The sequence below is a fragment of the Zingiber officinale genome, chromosome 4B (genome assembly GCF_018446385.1).
Source record: "Zingiber officinale cultivar Zhangliang chromosome 4B, Zo_v1.1, whole genome shotgun sequence".
Classification (NCBI taxonomy): Eukaryota; Viridiplantae; Streptophyta; class Magnoliopsida; order Zingiberales; family Zingiberaceae; genus Zingiber; species Zingiber officinale.
The window spans coordinates 129,328,665-129,353,123 of NC_055993.1; positions in this window are offsets into that span (position 1 = coordinate 129,328,665).

The following is a 24,459-nucleotide window of genomic DNA, read 5'->3' on the forward strand; positions in this document are numbered from 1 at the left end:
TTTTTCAATTGACTCTCGAAATGTCAAAGATCAAGGGCTCAAGTGGTCTGGAGTAGTTTGAAAATCTTGAAATTCTAGAGGACTTGTTGACGAAAGTGAAAAAATCTGGGGTAGACTAAAATTGTGGGCTTTTTTTGGGAAGGATTCAAAAACATTTATTCGAGCCACTTGTCCAAGTTCGTCAGCCTCGAAACTACTCGCATTTTGATTGGTGTATATGTTGACTTAAACCCGATTTAGACGTGTAATGATCCGCACTGAGGGAGGTAGGTACTGGTAATGACCTTATCCATTACTTTGCACTTACTTATCCAAACTGTACAATACACAATATAAATATAAATTTAAATTTAAATTTATTATCCGTTAGCTATCCATTTGAATTGGATCAGTCAAATTAATCCGTCCCTACCAATAATTAAGTAGATTAAATTAAAATTTTATCCGTCTAAATCTATTATAAATTGACTCGTCTAAACCCACGACCCTACACGGGTCAGCTTATTATAAGATTAGGTTAACTCATAGATTAAAATATATATATAAATTAAGTTTTATATTAATTTATTATTTTTTTATTATAAATTTTAAATAAAATAGTACTTTCCATCTAACATGTACTTATTTATATTTATTTATATTTAAAATATTAATTTTTGGATGTATTTCATCGATGAATCCAAATTAAAATATCAAAAATATAATTTTTTAAAAATTTTAATGGATCTATCGGTTGACCCGTCTAATCTATAACCTATTTTAAATTGAGTTGGATTAAAATTTTTTCAACCCATTAAAATGATGAGGCGGTCAAACCCGTCTTGCCCAATGGTTAATTCATCATGGTTGATCCACCCCGCCTGACTACTGTAGATATATTTTAAAAAATTTTGGATTTGGATTTTTTATTTATCCATTTATTTGCACTCCACCTCCCTAGATTTTATTTTTTTAAAAAAAATATTTTTATTTTTATGATATTCTAGTAATTATGAATCCGGATAAACACTTTACCATTGATTAATATTAATAAACTAGGTATAGTCCATAATATGAATCTTTCATTTGTAATCAAGAATAATTGATATTATATTATGACAATATTTCAATTTTGATCCATATTAATAACACTGTTTTATAACAACTATGAATGTTATAATATGAACATCTTATTTATAGTCAATATTCAATATCATGTTTTAATCGTTACAAATCATAGTGCTACGAAAAAAATAAATTTTTTATTAATAATAATTAATATTATATTATAATAATTATGATATTATAATTGCCATAATTATATAATTATGTAGCAATTACAATCCATTAGTTACTATAATTGTATAGTAATTATTGATTTTATACTTATTACAACATAAATGAATATGTATTTTCTCTAAACACGTAGGTTTTAAAAATGTTCAAACAACATTTTATTACTCATCTTACAAAAAATTACATGAAACATTTATGTTACATAATCTCTTTTGCATGCATATAATAAAAAATATTTCTCTTTCCCATCTACGAAATCAATATTATTATGTTACTAAATTTCAAAAATCAACAATATAATAGTAATTGATACATTGATAAAGATGAGTCTTCCAAAAAAATAGGTCAAAGTAACAAAGATCGCCTGACATAGAAGTCAAAGTCATACAGTCGAACGTACCTAAAGACTGCGGATCAGGCAGTGTCGGGGCGAGTAGGATCGCAGCGTTGGTCGAACACGAAGGGCCGACCAAACCATCCGATCAGTCGTCCTCTATCATTTGCAGATGAGGTTAAGAGTCAAATAATAAGTTACCCGACCCACCATCTTTGTCATTCGGACGGTCTGGTCCGAACGAAAACAGTGCACCTCTCTGACAACATGAAAGCTGAGGGAAGAATAGGTCAGCAGCTACATTCTATATGGTCGAGCTTGCGATATACCGGCAGAGTGGCCGCCAGTCAACCTATAGCGGAACATAGATACCCTTTTGGAAGTTTATGCCAGAAAGGATAGAGAATATCCTATTGGCAAACCGTCCTTTAGAAGTTTCTAGCCTATCAACTCATAGCGATTTGCGGACTTATATGAAGAATGGTGTTAGAGATACTTTATGGTTTGTCCTTTCTTAGGAAAACTTTGGGAAACGTGTTAATACTTTGAGATATGTGCACAATATAATAGTGACATTATAAAAGGGGTCTCTATATACAGGCGGAGGTATGCGATACTACTTATTTGCACACGCCATTTGTTACAATTCACTGCTTTCATCTCCAAAACTAAGCACTGACTTGAGCGTCGAAGGATGAATATCGAGGCCTAGCCTGGCACTAACGATCCGGGTATTGCAGGACAACGTGGAGTCTTCATCAAGTCAACAGCAGAGCCATGTCACAGCTCATTGCCTTCAACGATTTTGGGCAAGATCATATTTAGCGCCATCTGTGGAAGCTTCACCTGCATCTGAGACGTGAAGATGGAGAAAGCTTGACGACTCACGATTGTGACCTTAATACAAGAAGAACTAGAGATGTTAGTGTAACATCTGCCCTTCCCCTACTGATAGCAAGGGCGGCGCTACGCGAACATACATACATGCATATGCAATCATTGCAGCGGAAGAAGAAAAATTTTAAAACTTAATCATACAACAAACCATGTGAACATTTTAGTATTCATGCATATAAAATTTATTTACTATCTATTACTTGAAACATGATACATGCTTGTTTACCTAGAGTATAGAGCGTACAAAATAAGAAGGAAACTAAACATGTATATTGTTCTCTAGAGTTCATGATAACTAACAATTCTCTAATTAAACAAGTACTTAACATTTCAAGGTTTCATGGAAACAAGAGCAAGTATAAGTTCACCTTAAGTATAAACCATCCAAACAAGCTCAAGTTAATATCATCAAAAGTAGCAAGAAAAGAAATAGTTCACATGCAAAAGCTTAAAACATATATAAGTCTTGAAGCACAAAACACAGATCTCTTCCATCATGCCACTGCCACACACATCCTTTGTCCCTCCTGCTGCTCCCTTTACTTTAGCCATTCTTTACCCTTTTCTACAGTACAAGGAAAAGTAAATTATAAGCACATAGGCTTAGTAAGATCCTTTCCTACTCACAAAACATACATCATGAAGTTGATATAGACTAATGACATGTTCATCTAATCATCACATAGATTTAACATTTTTCATAATAGCATAAGTAGTGTCATACTCATTTGGCAAATCATAAACATAGCATATGAGAGCATAAACATAAAGTAGTAGCATGTTCATCTAGGTATCATAGACATATCTCAAGAGCATCCTCCTAAAGCATAATGATCATATAGCATGAAATAAGTATATGCAAGATGTTCTTTTGAAAACATGTATCAAAATCATATAGCATGAAATAAGTGTATGCAAGATGTTCTTTTGAAAACATATATCATATAGGTACTTAAACATAAATCTCAACATGAGGGCCCGACATTGTACCACATACATGAATTGCGCGCATCCCTAAATAAATCTGAGGTAGCTAATCCCGAACCTAATAGGGAACTAGGCCCGTGCTTCGACCTAGGGGCAACGTAGGAGCCCATCCCATGGACCATTCTTAGGGTCCGGTACAAGCCATACAAAAGTAAAATAGCATATCATGTTTCTTGTCATATCATGAAGAGTGCTCTTAATCCCAACTTATAGGGAAGCATCTCTTAGGCATTTCATCATACATAAGTCTTTCATAAGCATAACATGGTGACATAAAGTTCATATATCACATAGCATATCATGAAGAGTCATTATCATGCATAGTTGGGGTTTTGATCTTTCTACCAACCCTAACTCATATCTTGGCCGAAACTTGCATGGAACTTGATCTTAAATCTTAAGCAACTTTAAACAAGGAAAGCATCCTACTAGCATCACATAATACATAGTATACCATGGGAGAAAACCTAAACAATTCTAGTTGGAGTTAAACTTCCCTAATCCATTCCATTTCCTTCTTGGCCGAAACTTGCATGGAACATGATCTTAAATCTTAAACAACTTTAAACAAGGAAAACATCCTACTAGCATCACATAATACATAGTATATCATGGGAGAAAACATAACAATTCTAGTTGGAGTTAAACTTTCCTAATCCATTCCATTTCCTTCTTGGCCGAAATTTACAAAAGGTATAGTCCTAGGTTTTAAACAACATAAAGCATGGAACTTTAAACCAATATCACACAATACATCGCATAACATGTGAGACTTTTTGCAACATAGATGAGTTTCTAACCCAAATGTCTAGTCTTGGCCGAACATATAAAGCATGATTCTAGGTTTCACTTAAACACTTTAAGCATGAAACTCTAAACTAATATCATACAATACATGGCATAGCAAATAAGACTTTTAGCAAGCATAGATGAGTTTCTAACCCTAACTTCATATCTTGGCCGAACCTCTAAAGCATGGCTCTAGGTTTCATTTAACAATATTTAAGCATGAAGCTCTAAACTAATATCATAGAATGCATGGCTTAGCAAATAAGACTTCTAGCAAGCATAGATGAGTTTCTAACCCTAACTTCAAGCCCTGGTCGAAACTTCTAAAGCATGATTCTAGGTTTCATTTAACAATCTTTAAGCATGAAGCTCTAAACCAATATCATAGAATGCATGGCATAGCAAATAAGACTTCTAGCAAGTATATATGAGTTTCTAACCCTAACTTCAAGCCTTGACCGAAACTTCTAAAGCATGGTTCTAGGTTTCATTTAACAATCTTTAAGCATGAAGCTCTAAACTAATATCATAGAATGCATGACATAGCAAATAAGACTTCTAGCGAGCATAGATGAGTTTCTAACCCTAACTTCAAGTCTTGGCCAAAACTCTAAAGCATGGTTCTAGGTTTCATTTAACAATCTTTAAGCATGAAGCTCTAAACTAATATCATAGAATGCATGGCATAGCAAATAAGACTGTTTCTAACCCTAACTTCAAGCATTGGCCGAAACTCTAAAGCATGGTTCTAGGTTTCATTTCACAATATTTAAGCATGAAGCTCTATCACATAATAGCTTACACATCAAGAGGAAACATAAGCAAGCATGGTTAACATTTTTAACTCTCCTCAACCCTTGTTTCATGTCTTGGCCGAACTTACAAAACCTAATCCTAGGTTTTAAGCATGGAGCTCTATCACATAATGGTTTACACATAATGAGAAAACATAATTAAGCATGGTTAACATTTTTAACTCTCCTCAACCCTTGTTTCATGTCTTCGCCGAACTTACAAAACCTAATCCTAGGTTTTAAGCAACATAAAAACATGGGAAAACACTCGAAAACTACTTGTACTGCAGGTGAGGGAGATACTTACATCCTCTTACTTGGTTCACTAAGAAAATATCCTTGGTGAAGAAGAAGAAGAAAGCTTTTGCTTCTAGAACTCCCTTTTTGCTTATCTTACTTGTAAGGGGAAGTAGGTTTTAAGAACTTCCCTTTGTGAAGTTTTCCTAGGAAGAAAACCTTTAGCTTGAATTCGAAAATGGGAGAAGGAAAGCTTGGAGTTTCGGTGAAGGAAGAAGAAGGAGGAAGAAGGAAAGAATAGATTTTCTTTCCCTTACTTCTATTTATTCCAAATGAAAGGGAGAAGGGAAAACACATTTTCATTCTTCCCTTCATTTATTCTAAATGAAGGGAGAAGGGAAAATGAACTCTTCATGCTAAGTGAAGGGGAGAAATGAAAGATAAACTTTTCTTCTAAGTGAAGGGAGAAAGGTGTCCCTTCACCATCCCTACCCTTAACTACAATTTCCCTTTCCTTCCTACCAATACTTCCTCCTGGGCTATTGGTTATCCCATACTACTTAAAACTTGCCACTTGTTAAGAGGTTCAAGGTTCAAGCCTTGACCGCTCTTTTTTTTTTTCCTTTTCTTTTTAGTTCCATTTTCTCTTAAAAGAAATTCATATGAAATTGCTGGGTGTTACAATCCTCATACCTTCTAAAAAGTTCATCCTCAAACTTAGAATAGCTCTGGGTATTTTTTTTTCATATCGTCCTCACATTCCCAGGTGGCTTCTTCGAATCGTTGATTTTGCCACAGGACCTTTACTAAGGGCACCTCTTTGTTCCTTAGTCTTTTGACTTCTCGATCTAGTATCTGAATATGTTGACTTTCATAACTCAAGTCCTCTTGAACTTGCACTGTCTGTGGCTCGATCACTTGGTCTATTCTGGGAATACATTTCTTGAGCATTGAAACATGGAACACGTTGTGAATAGCCGACATCTCCTGAGGCAGTTCTAGTTCGTAACTACCTTGCCGACTCTTTTCAGGATCTGATATGGTCCCACATAGCGTGGGCTTAGCTTACCCTTCTTTCCGAATCTCATCATTCCTTTCATAGGAGCTACCTTGAGGAACACTGAATCCCTGACACTGAATTCCAACGGCCTACGCCGCTTATCCGCATAGTTCTTTTGTCGGCTCTAAGCAGTTTCTATTCTTTGGCGAATGTTCTGTATAACCCGAGTGGTGTCATCAATGAAATTTGTTCGGAGTCCCATCTCCTTCTTTTCACCACCTTCGTACCAACATATAGGAGACCTACATTTCCTCCCGTACAGAGCCTCGTAGGGCGTCATTCCAATAGTAGCTTGGTAGTTATTATTGTAGGCGAATTCCGCTAAACATAGATATCGACACCAGCTCCCCTTACAATCTAAGGCGCAAGCTCGTAATATATCTTCCAGTACTTGATTCACCCTTTCTTGTAGGCGAATTTCGCTAAACATAGATATCGACACCAGCTCCCCTTACAATCTAAGGCGCAAGCTCGTAATATATCTTCCAGTACTTGATTCACCCTTTCTGTTTGTCTGTCGGTCTGAGGATGGAAGGCAGTACTGAATAATAGTTTCGTGCCAAGGGCCTTCTGAACGCATTCCCAGAAATGAGAAATAAAGCGACCATCTCTATCAGAAATGATGGTCTTCGGAATCCCATGTAATTTCCCTTTCCTACACGATCCCTATCCTTAACTACAATTTCTCTTTCCTTCCTACCAATACTTCCTCCTGGGCTATTGGTTATCCCATACTACTTAAAACTTGCTACTTGTTAAGAGGCTCAAGGTTCAAGCCTTGATCACTCTTTTTTTTTTCTTTTCTTTTTGGTTCCATTTTCTCTTAAAAGAAATTCATATGAAATTGCTGGGCGTTACAGTTAGTAAATGCCCAAGCCGCAAGGATGGTGGAGCAACAAGTGGCGACCGAGTGCTGAGTGTGCTATGGGCTTACTGCACCACACCTTGAAAAGCAACCGGCCTGACACCATTCCACTTAGTGTATGGAGGGGAAGCGGTGGTGCCGATCGAGGTCGACATTGAATCCGATCGGAGACGACTATATGATAAAGAGAATTCCAATCAACGCCTTATGGAGCTGGACTTGGTAGAAGAAATAAGAGATAAAACGGTAACTCTATTGGTGGCGTATCGATAAAGGATGAAGTAGAACTACAACAAAAGAGTTATTCCAAAGTCTTTTCAGGACAGCGACCTGGTATGGAAAAGAATCAAATAGGTCGGCGACGTTAGTAAGTTAGAGCCCCTAAGGTGTGGTCCATGTAAAGTGATACAGAAGCTCAACTCGAAATCTTATTATTCACAGGACGAAAATGGAAGAAATTTGGGCAGACCCTAGAGCGCAAACCATTTATTAGGACACATACGACCAGCAAGAGAAGAAGGGTGAATTACCTGTAAATTAAAAATAGAAAAACTCTTCTCGTTCTTTCAACGTAGATTAGCAACATGACAACAATTATAATAACAATAAATGAACAACTAATAAAATAAAGAATAGGTAAAAGGCCAGAGGTTTACTTGGTTACACCCTAAGTGGTTGTTAATCTAAGGCGTTGAAAAAACACTAGCAGATCTCCTTCGTTGAAGGCAGAGAAGTCTTTTACACACTTTGAACACTCAGAAAGTTGCTAGGAAATGAATACTAAAGTTGTTGAATATTTTCTAACTTCAGGGGTCTTTTTATAAATCTTGAAAAATATTATCCGTAACTTGAAGGCGCCTCCAAAGAGGTCCAAAGCACCTTTCATCAGATAAGTTTTAGGATAAAGCTTATCCGCGGCTAACGACTATCGGAAGACGCCTTCGTATTGTTCATCGAAGGTGCCTTCCATAGAGAAGCACGGGGGTGCCTTTAACTTTGTTGAAGGTGCCTCCAGCAGCTTTTACAGCACTCCCTTTGCTCTTTTGCTATTCTGATCGTCTGGGTGATTTCGTTCATCCAGAATTAGGCTAACTTGAACCCATCTTCCAGCCTTCTCCTCGAGTAGGCTTCCTCAGCTTCTTATCCCTCGAACGTCATGCACGTCCTTCCCGTCCATCGGTGTACTCTTCCGCAGCACCTCGTCCCTCGAATGCACCAAGCCCGTCAGCTCTCCCCTGTGTCGTCCTTCTCGCTAGCTACCTTTTCTACTCGACTTCTTGCGTTCCTAAGCTCCTGCACACTTGGATATAAGGATCAAATATAACAGGACCTAACTGAACTTGGTTGACCACATCAAAACTACCCCGAGTTTTAACAATCTTCCCATTTTTTATGTGCATCAACCCTGTTGGGGTTGCAAGGTTGCAAACATAGTCCCATATTGGAAACACATGGGAAAGATCATGGGTTTATAAGAGAAAAGATATCTCCATTGGCATGAGGCCTTTTGGGGAGAGCCCAAGAGCAAAACTATGAGGGTCTAGGCCCAAAGTGGATAATATCATGCTATTGTGGAGATATCTAAATTCTTTTCGATCCTACAATTGGTATCAGAGCCCGGACTGCCAGAAGGTTTAACCGCCGACTGTGCACAGAGCTATGGTCTGATTGAACCATGTGAGTACAATATTGACCTCGAACAAAAAAAGTGGGGGCTCTTATGTTCGGATCAAGAGGACCAGACACCAGGCAGGAAGTCCTAGTAGGTCGGGTGACCGAGGGGCAGGAAGTCCTAGTTGCGGCTAGGCAAGGAAGTCCTAGTAGGTCGAGTAGACCGAGGGGCAGGAAGTCCTAGTAGGTCGGGTAGACCGAGGGGCAGGAAGACCTGGTGGGTCGAGGATCGGACGTGGGAAGCCCATGGTCCTTTGTTTGAGGGGGGGATTGTTGGGGTTGCAAGGTTGCAAACATAGTCCCATATTGGAAACACATGGGAAAGATCATGGGTTTATAAGAGAATTGCAATCCAATGAATAAATACAATAACATAAATAAATTGCAAATAACAATTGCAATCCAATGAATTAAAGATGTTTTTTTAAATTACATAATTATGCAAATATCCAAACTCCCCCTGAACTTGTACAAATTTTTCCCTTTTTGATCACATAAAAAATAAAGTGAGAAAGACAAAGTTAGATAAAGAATTAAAATTTTCAAAGGGTTAAGGAAATTTTTTCTTAAAGGTCAACAAAATTTAAATTTGTCAAAAATAAGTTTCAAGATTTGTTAGTTTTAGAAATGAAGTTTTCGGCAAATAATCCATAGAAAAATTCATTATTTATCAAAAATTTATAAAAATATATTTTTGATTATTAAAAAAATCTGAAAATAAGAGTTGAATATATATAAGGCAGATATAAAATTTTGCACAAAGGAGTTAACTTTAAAAAAAAATTAATTTAAAAACTACCTTTTTAGCAAATAATAATAGTTTTTTTTAAAAAAAATTATAACAGTTAACTATTTAACAATTAGTCTATTAAATATTCAAGCTGTAGTGAGACATTAGGCCTTCTTGAATATTAGAACAGCAACCACTTCTAGATAAAACCTTTAAAAAAATTAAACATTTAATTTTATTTTTACATATTATAATTTTTAAAAAATATATAATTTATTATAAGCAGGAATTGATAACCCAATATAGGTTTTTTCCTACTGGATTGATTGAGTATCTTTTAGGAATATATTTTAGTGATAAATTTCTAATTTGTCTCTTATGGTATATAAAATATCAATTTAGGCTCTTATCATTTTTCGAGACATTTTGATTAAGACATGCAGAATTTCTAGATTTTTTAAATTGGTCCTTTAATTTTTTTATTTTCTTCCTTTAACTTATCATACATTTTTAAAGAATAGGTTTTTGATAATATTGTTTTTAATTCAACATTTTCTCTTTCTAGTTTTACTAAATCCTTGGAAAGTAGTTTAATAAATTGAAATGACTCTTTAGGAGTTAAGGCTCGTACCTAATTACTTATCTCGTGTTCTGATATTTTCTCTTCATCGCAACTTTCTTCTGATGATCCTTCCCCTTCATCGATGATCATCTCTGAGCTGTTTTCATCTTCTCCTTAGTGGTCGGCTAATAGGGCTAGTTCGGCTTAGGCCTCGATCTCGAATTTGGAGGATAAAGATTCATCCCATGTTACCTTTAAATTTTTGAGTTTCGCTCTTGTTGGTCCTTTGCAGGTCTTTCTTAAATTTAGGGCAGTCGTCCTTGATGTGCCCTTCTTCTTGGCAATTGTAACATCGAATCTTACTTTTGCTTCTTAAGTCCTTTTTTGTTTGTGACTTAAATTTGTTAGATCTAATAAATCTATTAAATTTTCTTACCAATAATTCTAACAAGCAAATACCTATATCATACCACCTGAACATCTTATTTCCTCTATAAGGAAGAAAAAAAAGCAAGAGCCGATGGATATCGGCAAAACAACAAGTATTGTTAGCCAAGGAAAATTATTCGTGATAAAGACAAGATACATTTTTTACCACAAAAGCCCGTACTTAATAAAATATATTATTCTATTCTGAATATGAGCTTTTGTCGGTAAAGAGGAATCAAATAATTAAAGTGTATTTTTTGTAACGTATCAATAAGATAGTCCCATGTTGCGAGTTGTTTCATGCCATAGACACGGACACTCAAAAAATCCGTTGGACAAGCAGATTCACATCTCTACTTCATATGCGTCGATGGATGCTTCGAAGTCTGAGTCTGGTATGCTTTTCTCGAATGTAGTGCTAAGTTCTGACTTGGTCCCTTTCTTTCTCCTACATATTGAGATTCGTGTAATTTGAAAGTGAAAAAAAGGCTTTTAATGTACTTACCTCGAGATCTATAGAGATATATGTTAGGGTCGATTTGTAGCTAGAGTGGGAGGGGAGGTGAATAGCTTATCACGTTCGTTGTCTTGCTTCGTGATAATGATTTGCAGCGGAATAAACTTGGAACAAGACTCACAACGCGAACATAGGGGATTTACTTGGTATCTACCTCAAGAAAAGGTCATTAATCCAAGGATATGACTCTCATTCACTCATCCACTATGAAAACACTCCTTTACAGTAACTACCGAAGGCGGAGAAGCCTTATACAAACTTTCAATACAAGAAGAAAAAAAAACAAGCTTATACAATACAAATCTTACAAGATTTACAAAACCCTATCTTGCTTATCCTTGTGTGAAACACCTCACCTTGGAAGTGCAGCAACACTTTGCTCCAAGAAGCTTCAAGAAACTGGCGTGAACCTGTGAGAATCAAGAGAGGTGGAGAGGAAGAGATGCGTAATCACTGCGAGGAAGACGACTTTAAACTCGACGCTTCCTTCTCAATAGTCACAACCCAATCGATTGACTAATCGATTGGGGAGGCTTGAATCAATCGACTAATCGATTCAGAGCGTCTCTATGTTCTCTGGAATAAGACCTGAATCGATCATCCGATAGATTCAAGCATCCTCACAATCGCGCGAGAAAACCAGCTCCAATCGATCGATTGGTGTTGCCCAATCGAACACCAATCAATCGGCTGATCGATTGGGCAGCTCTCTGTGCTTGCGACAATTGCTAAATGTCCTAAAAATTCTACAAAATTTTAAAAATAATGAAAATTGTTGTAAATATTATTTAATGTATATACTATCAAGGAAAAATATTTTTCTTCATATTTTCAAAGATTGACATAAACTTGGAAACTTGCAAAAATTTCAATGTTTCTTCTAAGTTTGTGTCTAACTTTTCAATGAATCTGATCGGTCCAGGATGGATCTGATCGGTCAGGGGACCGATCAGGCCCTAGGCTGATTGGTCCCCAGACCGATCCCAACTCTCATAGAGAGTTGGTTGCGATCCCTGATCGGTCTGTGGACCGATCAGGCCCTAGGCTGATCGGTCCCCAGACTGATCCCAACTCTCACAGAGAGTTGGTTGTCAGAGCCCTGATCGGTCTGTGGACCGATCAGGCCATTCCTTCTCCCAATCTGTTTGGTTACTGATCGGTCACCAGATCGATCAGATGACCCAGTGTATCATTGGATTGGTCAGCAGACCGATCCAGATACCCACAGTATCACTGGATCGGTCAGCAGACCGATCCAATTTCCCAGCCTTAAACCTAAAGCCTTCCTGATATAGAGAACGAGCTACCGAGCCCTCTCTGACCTAGTCCGGAGAGCGAGCTACCGAGCCCTCTCCGACTTCCACGTCCGGTCCAGAGAACGAGCTATCGAGCCCTCTCTGACCTAGTCCGGAGAACGAGCTACCGAGCCCTCTCTGACCTAGTCCGGAGAACGAGCTACCGAGCCCTCTCCGACTTTCACGTCCGGTCCAGAGAACGAGCTACCGAGCCCTCTCTGACCTAGTCCAGAGAACGAGCTACCGAGCCCTCTCCGACTTCCACGTCCGGTCCAGAGAACGAGCTACCGAGCCCTCTCCGACCTCCCATGCCGAGCTTCCATACTTGGACTTTTCCCGTGTCAAGCTCCCTGCTTGGACTTTTCCGTGCCAAGTCTCCATACTTGGACTTTTCCCCGTGCCAAGCTTCCTGCTTGGACTTTTCCCGTGCCAAGCTCCCTGCTTGGACTTTTCCGTGCCAAGTCTCCATACTTGGACTTTTCCCGAATCAGGTCAACTCAAGTCGGGTCAACCAGGTCAACCTTGACCAAAGGTTGCACCCACAATCCCCTAAGTTCCTATTCTTGTCAAACATCAAAATACAACTTCTCTATTCTTGTCAAACATCAGAATATACCTCGAGTCAGGTCAACTCGAGTCGGGTCACCCAGGTCAACCTTGACCTAAGGTTGCACCAACAATCTCCCCCTTTTTGATGTTTGACAAAAACCATAATCAAGTTAGGTTAACCCGATAACCTAACTTAGGTTTTTCAATAGTTCTCCAATGTTCTTCCTTGAACATTCTCTGAACATTCTCCCCAAACTCCAATGTTCTTCCTTGAACATTCTCTAGACATTCTCCCCCTTTTTGACGTACATCAAAAAGAGTGAATCAAGGTCAAGAGTTTCTTCCTAATGAAAGTCTCATACCTTTCATTGAAACCCTTAATTTCCCCCTTGATACTAAAGTCAACAATCAACTTAGTGATAATCCCATATCACTCATCCTCAGAAATCTTGACGAGTAAAAACTCCCCCTAAAAGTCAACTCCCCCTTGACCAATAGGTAAAACTCCCCCTAAAGGTCAACTCCTCCTTGACCATTGCACCAACAATGTCTTGGAGAGTTTCAACCCTTTAGAAATCTAAAACATCAACTTCCACAGCTGAAATTTCAGACAACAGTCGAAAATCAGCATTTTGGCACGCTCTGATCGGTCACCAGATCGATCAGGCCTCCACTGGATCGGTCACCAGACCGATCCACACTACACTGGATCGGTCCAGTGACCGATCCAGACTTCCCTGGATCGATCAGGATCTCCTCTGATCGGTCCACGACTCTCTGATAAGATTTCTGATTTTTTTCTCCCGAAATTCAGAAACCCCTAAAAAATTACAGAAAATTTCAAAAATTGTAAAATTTTGAGGATACATTCCTCATAACATATATTATCATGGAAAAATAGTTTTCTATGAAAATAACTCCCATTTTTAATCTTGATACAAAGTTCGAAAGACTTTGAAATAGCTCAAGGTTAATCCATCTTTGTATCAACTTGCTCAATGATGAATGCTATCACTAGAAAAGCTTCATCAAGGTTTTTCAAATCAATTTTGAAATGATCTTAAACCATTCAATTTCGGACCACAATCTTAGGGCTAAATGTACATGACTTGTACACAAGTTTTCCCTATGATCCTCAAATTCGAATTAGGCTCATCTAGGTACAAGAACTATGCGCCTTGATCCTAACTCATAATTCTAATATCTCACACACATCTAAGGTGTATCAAACACATCCAAGTCAATTTTGATGTGAGATATGAGTTTAGGTCATCTTAAGCTAAGTTCTCATGCATTTTCTAAACAACAATTTGATCTCCATATCAAATTATGTTTCTATCCTTAAATCAAATTAATTGATCATAAATGCAAGAGATGATGACATGACATAAAATAATATCATAAGTAGAAATATGTGCCAATGTCATGATGTCATGACATAAAGTATGAAACTTAAATAAGGCATGACATATAACTAACCTAAGCATCATCATGACATTTCAAATGATAATAAATTAAATATGATGTCATGACATGGAATATGGCAAACAATATATGGCAAATAACATATAAAGGTATAGAAAATACCTAATTCTAGCCTTAGTTGCCATTTTTGATAATTTTTTATCATTTTGCCATAAATTCTATATTCCTAAGTGTAATAGACCTAAAGTCATATACTAAAGATTTTTAGATCACTATGTGCCAATTAGATGGACCCTAGAAAACTTCCTCGAATGTGGTTGGCACATCCTAATCACCTTAGGAATAATTTTTAATTTCATTTTCAAGGCTTGATTACACCTTGAAAATTCCTAAAATGCCACCTTTTGCTATGATTAGGTTAACTACCTATCCAATTAAGGTTGGCACACCCTAAACCATCTAGCGTGAAGGAATCACGCTCCTAGGAACCCAATACATATTTGAGCTCATTGGGTTCACTAAATATTCACTAGGGATGACTTCCCTAGCAACCCTCCTAATGACCCTCCTAGGCTTTAAAGTCTTGGTCATTTGGGACTCATCAAGATCAACTCTAGGGGTGACTCCCCTTGTGACCTTGGTGATGGTGTTCTTAGCCCTAGGTCTTGTTCCATAATCGAATGGAACATTATGATAAGCGGGCTTGACCACTTGAAACTTAGGTTTGTGACCCAAACCTCTCATGTCCTTGGACTTTGATTTTTGACCCTTAGACCCTAGAGTTGACTTCTCCAAATTCTTAATAGCCTTTTCTAAAGTGTCAAGTCTTGACCTCAAGACTTGATTTTCCTTCTTTAATACCTCAAGCTTTAATTTTCCATTTTTCTTCGAGGTATTCCTAGGCATATGTCTAGTTGTTTTGGGATTCCTATCTAGGTTTTCCTTAACCTTAGATGAGTTAATTCTAGGGTGGTTGGCATTTCTAGTATTGTCCTTATCTAGGCTAACATGTTTGGCACCTAAGCACATGTATCGGTTTCTATGGTTATCATGCTTATCATTATTGACAATTGCAATAAAACTACTAGCATGTGTCTTATTAGAATTGCAAGAATGTGCCTTAAAGGGTACCTTAAGGTTTGCCTTAGCTCCCCCCATAGATGTGCTTGGTCTCTTGTCCTTGTGAGGTTGCCTCCCCCTTGGACATTGACTCCTATAATGTCCCCTTTGCTTGCATTGGAAGCACACCACGTGCTCCTTGCCCTTGCGTATCGGGACTCCGGCTTCCTTGACTTTTGGTGCCGGTGGAGTCTTCCTAATCCTCTTTGGACATTTACTTTTGTAATGCCCATATTCCCTACACTCAAAGCACATTATATGTAATTTACTTGAAATTAAGTTGCTTGAGTTTCCTAGGGTTGAGGATGGATATAAGCTCTCTCCTTCATCCCTTCCGGAGGTAGAGGCTTCTTCTTCTTGCTCCAGTCTTGAAGAAGAACTCTCCTCCTCTTCTTCCTTAGATGTTGAGTAGCCCTCAACTTCTAATTTCATACCTCTATGATGTGAGCTACTTGGCTCACTTGACTCCTCTTCATGACTTGAATTGGAGCTCTCCTCATGGAACTTAGCCAAGTTGTTCCACAACTCCTTGGCATTGTTGTATTTACCTATCTTACACAAGATATTATTAGGTAATGAAAATTCAAAGATTTTCGTTACCTCGTCGTTGATTATGGATTGGTGGATTTGTTCATTCGTCCACTTCTTCTTCTCGAGAGGTTCTCTTCTTTATCCACCGGAGAAATAAAACCTACTTGTACACAATTCCAATTTACTAGGTTAGTCATAAGAAAATACTTCATTCTTACCTTCCAATACGCGAAGTCGTCGCGATCGTAGAAGAGTGGAATCGTGACGTCTTCTCCAAGTTGATCCATTCTCTAGCTCGTGCTCCCCCGGGTGTTAATCCGACGAAGAGCAACCTGACTCTGATACCACTTGTTAGGACCTTCGGACGCGGCTAGAGAGGGGGGTGTGAATAGCCGACCCCAAATTCATGTTTCTTCCTACAATTTGAGTTAGCGCAACGGACATAAAAGATAGAAACGAAAATGGAGAAGATCAAACCTCAAACGCGACGATATAACGAGGTTCGGAGATGATACTCCTACTCCTCGGCGTGTCCGTAAGGTGGACGAATCCTATCAATCCGTCAGTGGATGAGACCCCGGAGAACCGACTAATAAAAACTCCTTCTGGGTGGAGAAACCTCGCCACAATCTCTCTTGCAACAGCAAGATCAGTGTACAAGAAATACAGCAAGAAGCCAAGAACAATATGAATGTAAAAACACTAGTTTGCTTGCCTTCTCGTCGACTGGTGATGAAGCAACCACTTAACGCCAACAACAGCAGCAACTGATCAGTTGGAGTCCAGCCGAGGGAAGCTCACACGAAGCTTCAGTAATGGAGAGCTCAGCAAAGCTCTGATCGCCAGGAACAAGAAGGAGCAAGAGCAAGAGCTCTGCTCTACTGTAGAGGCCCTTGATTTATATGAACCTGCGAAGAAGAAAAAAGAAGAAATCTAGTCGTTGTGTCTCAACGGCTAGACCTAGACCGATCAGGCTCCACCCTGATCAGTCCAGGATAGATCTGATCGGTCAGGGGACCGATCAGGCCCTAGGCTGATCGGTCCCCAGACTGATCCCAACTCTCATAGAGAGTTGGTTGCGATCCCTGATCGGTCTGTGGATCGATCAGGCCCTAGGATGATCGGTCCCCAGACCGATCCCAACTCTCACAGAGAGTTGGTTGCCAGAGCCCTGATCGGTCTGTGGACCGATCAGACCATTCCTTCTCCCAATCTGTTTGGTTACTGATCGGTCACCAGATCGATCAGATGACCCAGTGTATCATTGGATCGGTCAGCAGACCGATCTAGATACCCACAGATCACTGGATCGGTCAGCAGACCGATCCAATTTCTCAGCCTTAAACCTAAAGCCTTCCTGATCTAGAGAACGAGCTACCGAACCCTCTCTGACCTAGTCCGAAGAACGAGCTACCGAGCCCTCTCCGACTTCCACGTCCGGTCCAGAGAACGAGCTATCGAGCTCTCTCTGACCTAGTCCGGAGAACGAGCTACCGAGCCCTCTCCGACTTTCACGTCCGGTCCAGAGAACGAGCTACCGAGCCCTCTCTGACCTAGTCCAGAGAACGAGCTACCGAGCCCTCTCCGACTTTCACGTCCGGTCCAGAGAACGAGCTACCGAGCCCTCTCTGACCTAGTCCAGAGAACGAGCTACCGAGCCCTCTCCGACTTCCACGTCCGGTCCAGAGAACGAGCTACCGAGCCCTCTCCGACCTCCCATGTCAAGCTTCCATACTTGGACTTTTCCCGTGCCAAGCTCCCTGCTTGGACTTTTCCGTGTCAAGTCTCCATACTTGAACTTTTCCCCGTGCCAAGCTCCCTGCTTGGACTTTTCCCGTGCCAAGCTCCATGCTTGGACTTTTCCCGAATCAGGTCAACTCAAGTCGGGTCAACCAGGTCAACCTTGACCAAAGGTTGCACCCACAATCCCCCAAGTTCCTATTCTTGTCAAACATCAAAATACAACTTCTCTATTCTTGTCAAACATCAGAATATACCTCGAGTCAGGTCAACTCGAGTCGGGTCACCCAGGTCAACCTTGACCTAAGGTTGCACCAACACTGGTGAGGAGCCAGACAATTGGAAAGTCCAAGTGTGATCTTGGCAAAGGGTGTAAGTCTAAGCATGTGGTCTTGGCAAGGTAAGTCCTGGTATGACTTGGCAAGGAAGACCCGACAACTAGGATAAGGCCGAAGGAAGCTCTTGAAGGCAAGGCGTGAAGGATTGGGGAGATATCCGAGGGACGCAAGGCTGATGGAGGAGGCTAGAAGGCTAGTTCTGTTGAACTCCGTGGTAGTTTTGATGTGATCAACCAAGCGTAGGTTAGGTCCTGCTTTGTGTTTGATCCCTGTGTCTAAGTGTGCAGGAACATAAGAGCGCAGGAAGTCGAGCGGAAGACGCAGCTAGCGAAAAAGATGGCACGGGAAGGGAGCCGACGGGCTCGGTGCGTCCGAAGGACGAGAGAGCTGCGGAAGAGTACACCCGGTGGGCATGAAGAACATGCACGGTGTTCGAGGGATGTAAAGCCGGGATGGAAGACTGCTCGAGGAGAAGGTCGGGAACTGGGTTCGGGTGAGCCCTATTCCAGATGGCCGAAATCACCCAAAGAAGCCGAACCAGAGCAAGTCAACTGGAAGTTGACTTGTCAATCGTTCGATCGACCGAACTTCCTGATCGGTCGACCGAACCCCTCTCAATCAACAGCCAACCGCCAATGCCATGTCAGAAGTTGATCGTTGGTAAAGTTGATCGGTCAACCGAACCTCCTGATCGGTCGACCGAACCGAAGTTAATCCAGAGACTCAGTCGAGCAAGTTGATCGGGCCAACTCAGCTGGAGACCGTTGGCCGATCGATCGACCGAACATTTGAATCGGTCGACCGAACCAAAGCTTGATCCACAGAGACTGCACCTGGACGAAAGACTGGGCAGGTATAGCAGGTTCGGTCGATCGAACCTGGGGATCGGTCGACCGATCCCTCTCGAGTCAAACCTGATCCCGAAGGTTCAGGTTATCTGATAAGCTCTAGAACCCCTATATAAAAGGGGTCTCGGGTAGTTATTCAAAACAATGAAAATCGAACTACAATTTCTATACTTTCATTCTAGCAATAATTCTGTGCTTCCAAGTGTGTAAAAGGCTTCTCCACCTTCAGAGAAGGAGATCGTTCATAGCGCTTTATTACTACCTTGGATTAACAACTTTCTTGGTTGTAACCAAGTAAATAGTTGAGTCCTTCTTTTCTGTTCATAGTTTAGTTTTGTTTAAATTTATAACTATTGTATTTATTTGAGTTTAAATTGGTTGCGGAGGGTATAGCTTTTATTTGCAGGCAATTCACCGCCCTCTTGTCGGTCCCCGCTGCACCAACAAGTTCGAGGTTGGTCGGGTGTGGCCAAATGCTAGGCATGGAGACCCAATAGGTCACGGTTGATCGGGAGTGGGTTAGAGACTTTGGACTTGAGTTTGAGTCAAGTCCAGGATGGTCAATCGATTGGACAATCGATTAAACTAGGATCCAATTGATCAGTCGATCGATTAGAGTGTGCTGCGAAGGAAGAAATGGCCCAATCGATTGGTCGATCGATTGGGAGCATGAGTCGCGAGCACAGAGGCCTTCCCAATCGATCGGGCAATTGATTGGGAATCTCCAATCGATCGGTCGATCGATTAGAGCTGGGAGTTCTCGCGCAATCACGAGAATACAGAAAGCATCTGAATCGATCGGTGGATCGATTCAGACTGTCCCAATCGATTGGTCGATCGATTGGAATTCAATCGTTGTGCAGGATGCAGGTTATGGACGGCTGCAATGGAGCGGTGCTGACATGACAATCCATTGGTGTTGATTTCAATCGATTGGAGGCACTGTATATAGCTTGGGCGGAGCACTTTCTTCGCCAGTTCTTTGCAAGCTTTTTCCTGCGATTCTTCTCCGATCCTCACGGCGATTTCTCCAGCATTCATGCCAGTTCTTAAAGTCACTTGGAGAGCATCTCCAAGGTTCAAAAGGCAACAACAAGTAGCAAGAAGAAAGGTGTATTCACTTGTATTCTTAGAGTTTCTTTTTGTATTTGTGTTTGTGTTGTGTGTCAGTATGTACGAGGCTTCTCCGCCTCCGGCTACGACCGAGAAAAAGTTGTTCATAGTGGAGGAGCATGTCGTGTGTGGATCCTTGGATTAGTCACCTCTTCTTGAGGTGGACACCAAGTAAATCCTAGGTGTTATCATTGTGAGTGTTTGTCTTCGAGTATTCCGCTGCACAACAACAAGACAAAGCAAACCGACGCAAGTGTGACGAAACGCTATTCACCCCGCCTCTAGCGGGCACATCGGTCCCAACAACCCTTTCCGGTGATGATTCCGGTGAAGAGTGACATCGCTCTGATACCACTTGTTAGGGTTGATTTGTAGCTAGAGGGGGGAGAGAGAATAGCTCGTCGCGTTCGTTGTCTTGCTTCGTGATGATGATTTACAGCGGAATAAACTTAGAACAAGACTCACAACGCTAACACAAGGGATTTACTTAGTGTCCACCTCAAGAAGAGGTGACTAATCCAAGGATCTGACCCTCACTCACTCATCTACTATGAAAACACTCCTTTACGGTAACTATCGAAGGTGGAGAAGCCTTATACAAACTCTCAATACAAGAAGAAAGAAAAACAAGCTTATACAATACAAATCTTACAAGATTTACAAAACTCTAGCTTGCTCTCCTTGTGTGGAATGTCACTTGACCTTGGAAGTGCAACAACACTTTGTTCCAAGATACTTCAAGAAACTGGCGTGAACCTGTGAGAATTGTGAGAGGTGGAGAGGAAGAGATGCATAATCGCTGCAAGGAAGACGACTTTAAACTCGACGCTTCCTTCGTAATGGTCACAACTCAATCGATTGACCAATCGATTAGGGAGGCTTGAATCGATCGACTGATCGATTCATAACGCCTTTGTGCTGTCTAGAATAAGACCTGAAGTGATCATCCGATCGATTCAAGCATCCTTGTGATCGCACGAGAAAACTAGATCCAATCGATCGGTTGATCGATTGGCGTTGCCTAATTGATCGACTGATCGATTGGGTAGCTCTTTGTGCTCTCGACAATTGCTCCTAATCGATCAACCGATCAATTGGGTTAAGTCCAAGGTTCCCTAATTCCAACATCCGATTAACCGTGACCTATTGGAACTCCTCATGCCTAGCATCTGGTCAACCTTAACCTACTAGGACTTCTTCACCAAGTGTCCGGTCAATCCTTTGACCCACTTGGACTTTTCCCTTCATACTAATTGTCCGGTCAACCTTGACCCACTTGGATTTACCGTCTCATGCCAAGTGTCTGGTCCTCTATGACCCACTTGGACTTCCACCAGATGTCCAGTCACTCTTAACTCATCTGGATTTTCTCGTGCCAAGTATTCGGTCAATCCTTTGACCTACTTGGGCTTCCCAACACTAGGTGTTCGGTCAACCTTGACCCACCTTGATCTCCACATGCCTAGCTTCACTTACTAGATCTTTCCATTTGCCTAGCTTCACTCACTAGGACTTTCTATCTATCTGGCTTCATTCCACCAGGACTTTCACCTAGCTTCACTCACTAGGATTTTTTCACTGCCCGGCTTCACTCATCAGGATTTCCCAATTGCCTAGCTTCACTCACTAGGTCTTTTACCTGGCTTCACTCACCAAGATTTTCAACTATCTGGCTTCACTCACCAGGTCTTTCACCTGGCTTCACTCACAAGGATTTCCTGACTGTCTAGCTTCACTCACTAGGTCTTTCACATGTCTTCACTCACCAAGATTTTCCAACTGCCTGATTTCACTCATCAGAACTTTCACCTGCTTAACCTTTAGTTAGGATTTTCCCAATCAAGTATTTGGTCAACCCTTTGACCTACTTGACTCTTTTTCACATCTAACTTGTCAGTCCTTGACCAGAGGGGAATTGTATCAACAATCTCTCCAATCAGACGATTACATCTGTATTCTCCATGTATTGTCAAACATCGAAATCCAAACATCAAGATTCAAACTCGAGTCAACTCAAACTTAGTCAACCTGGTCAACCTGACCCAGGGGATATTGCACCAATAATATAGTAGGAGTCTACTATAGATGTCCATTCCGGTATCCTCAGGAACGCATTTAAAGCATACCTTTGTGTATCCTGATTAGTTACTGTTTCTCTTAGGTTTTTTAATCAGATGATTAACTCTTTGATTCTTCCGTGTAGATGAGCAACTGATTTGCCTTCTTCTATCCGAAGGTTGATGATTTGGTTTTGGAGTAGATCCTGTCTCGTGAGTTTGACTTTGGACGTACTTTCATGAACTCCTTCCAAAGTTCCTTTGCTGATTTGTAGGCACCAATTTTGTTGGCTTCTTGCGAAGGTAGCACACTCAGTAGATAGAATTTGGCTCATCCATTTTCCACAAAATTTGTTTACTCCTTTTTGGTCCATTGATACTCCTCTTTATCTTTCGGTGCTACAAATTCTTATTTTAATATTAACAATAAAAATCAAAATCAGTTTTAAAAAATATCTCCATTTTTCTTTTCCATATAGCGAATTTCCCCTCGAACTTATGCGGATAGATGCTGGGTCCGGCCATCGTCTTTGTACTTCAGTTGGTGGTTAGTCCTTCTGAAGTAGTTGGGTTTTGATACCACTTGTTAGGGCCCGTGCGGCTGGCAAGGAGGGAGGGGTGAATTGTCTATAAATTAAAAATGGAAAAACTCTTCTCGTTCTTTCAACATAAATTAGCAGCACGACAGCAATTATAATAACAATAAATGAACAACTAATAAAATAAAGAATAGGTAAAAGGCCAGAGGTTTACTTGTTTACAATCTAAGTGGTTGTTAATCCAAGGCGTTGAAAAAACACTAGTAGATCTCCTTCATTGAATGCAGAGAAGCCTTTTACACACTTTGAACGCTCAGAAAGTTGCTAGGAAATGAATACCGAATTTATCGAATATTTTCTAGCTCCAGGGGTCTTTTTATAGCTCCTAGAAAATCCTATCTGTAGGTCCAAAGTGCATCCAAAGAGGTCTAAATCACCTTCCATCAGATAAGTTTTATCCGCTGAGGATAAAGCTTATTTGCGGCTAACGACTATCGGAAGGTGCCTTCAAAAGCTGGAAGGCGCCTACGAAGGCGCCTTCTATAAAGAAGCACGGGGGCACCTTCAACTCTGTTGAAGGCACCTCCAGCTGCTCTTATAGCACTCCCTTTGCTCTTTTGATGCTCCGATCGTCTGAGTGATTTCGTCCATATGAAATTGGGCTCACCCAGACTCATCTTCCGGCCTTCTCCTTAGTAGGCTTCCTCCCTGATTTCTCATCCCTCGAACGTACACGTCGCCTACTAGAGTGCTATATAAAAGGGGGGTCCATGCACCAGTGGAAGTGTGATATATGTTATTTGTACTTGAACTCTCACTGTTGATACATTGCTCTAACATCTTTCTACTATTCCGACAACTGACTTGAGCATCGGAGGGTCAATGTCAGGGACCCCTTCCCTGGCCCGTCATTGACCTTTCTTGTGTTGCAGATCGGAGATAAGTCTTCACGCGATCAACCGAAAAGCCACATCCCTAGCTAGTCTTCTTCACCATTTTTAGACATGATCATTGTTGATTTTTGAAATTAACAACACAATATTGTTGCTAATTTTTTAAATCAATTATAAAATGTTGTTGCTATTTTTTTCTACAACTATATTGTGTAGCTGATTTTGAAAAATTAGCAAATGTAGTAGTTATGATTTCGTAGCTGCAACGATGTGTTGCTGATTTTAAGAAATCAATAACAATATTGTTGCTGACTTAAACTTTGAGAGGTCATAAGTCAGAAATATTATTTTTAAAATTAAAAGTTATGACCTCTCAAATTTGAAGCCAGCAACATTGTTATTGCTAGTTTTCGAAAATTAGCAATAATATGTTGTTGATTTCTAAAATCAGTAGTGTGTTACTGATTTAGGAAATTAGCAACATTGTGTTGCTGAAAAATTAGAAATGTTGTGTTGTTGATTTTCAAAAATGTGAAAAATTGAAAATCAGCAACACTGTGTACTGTTTTCAGAAATCAACAACATAGTAAAACAAAGTGGTTTGAAAGATTTTCCATGTTGTTGATTTTTTAAAACAGCTATGCAATGTTGTTGTTGATTTTTTTTTAGCAACTATATTGTGCAGTTGATTTTAAAAATTCAACAACATAATGTAGCAACTATGATTTCGTAGCTGCTATAATGTGTTGTTGATTTTAAGAAATCAACAACAATGTTGTTGTTGGATTAAACTTGAGAGGTCATAAGTCGGTAACATTGTTTTTCAAAATCAGAATTTATGATCTCTTAAAGTTTAAGTCAACAA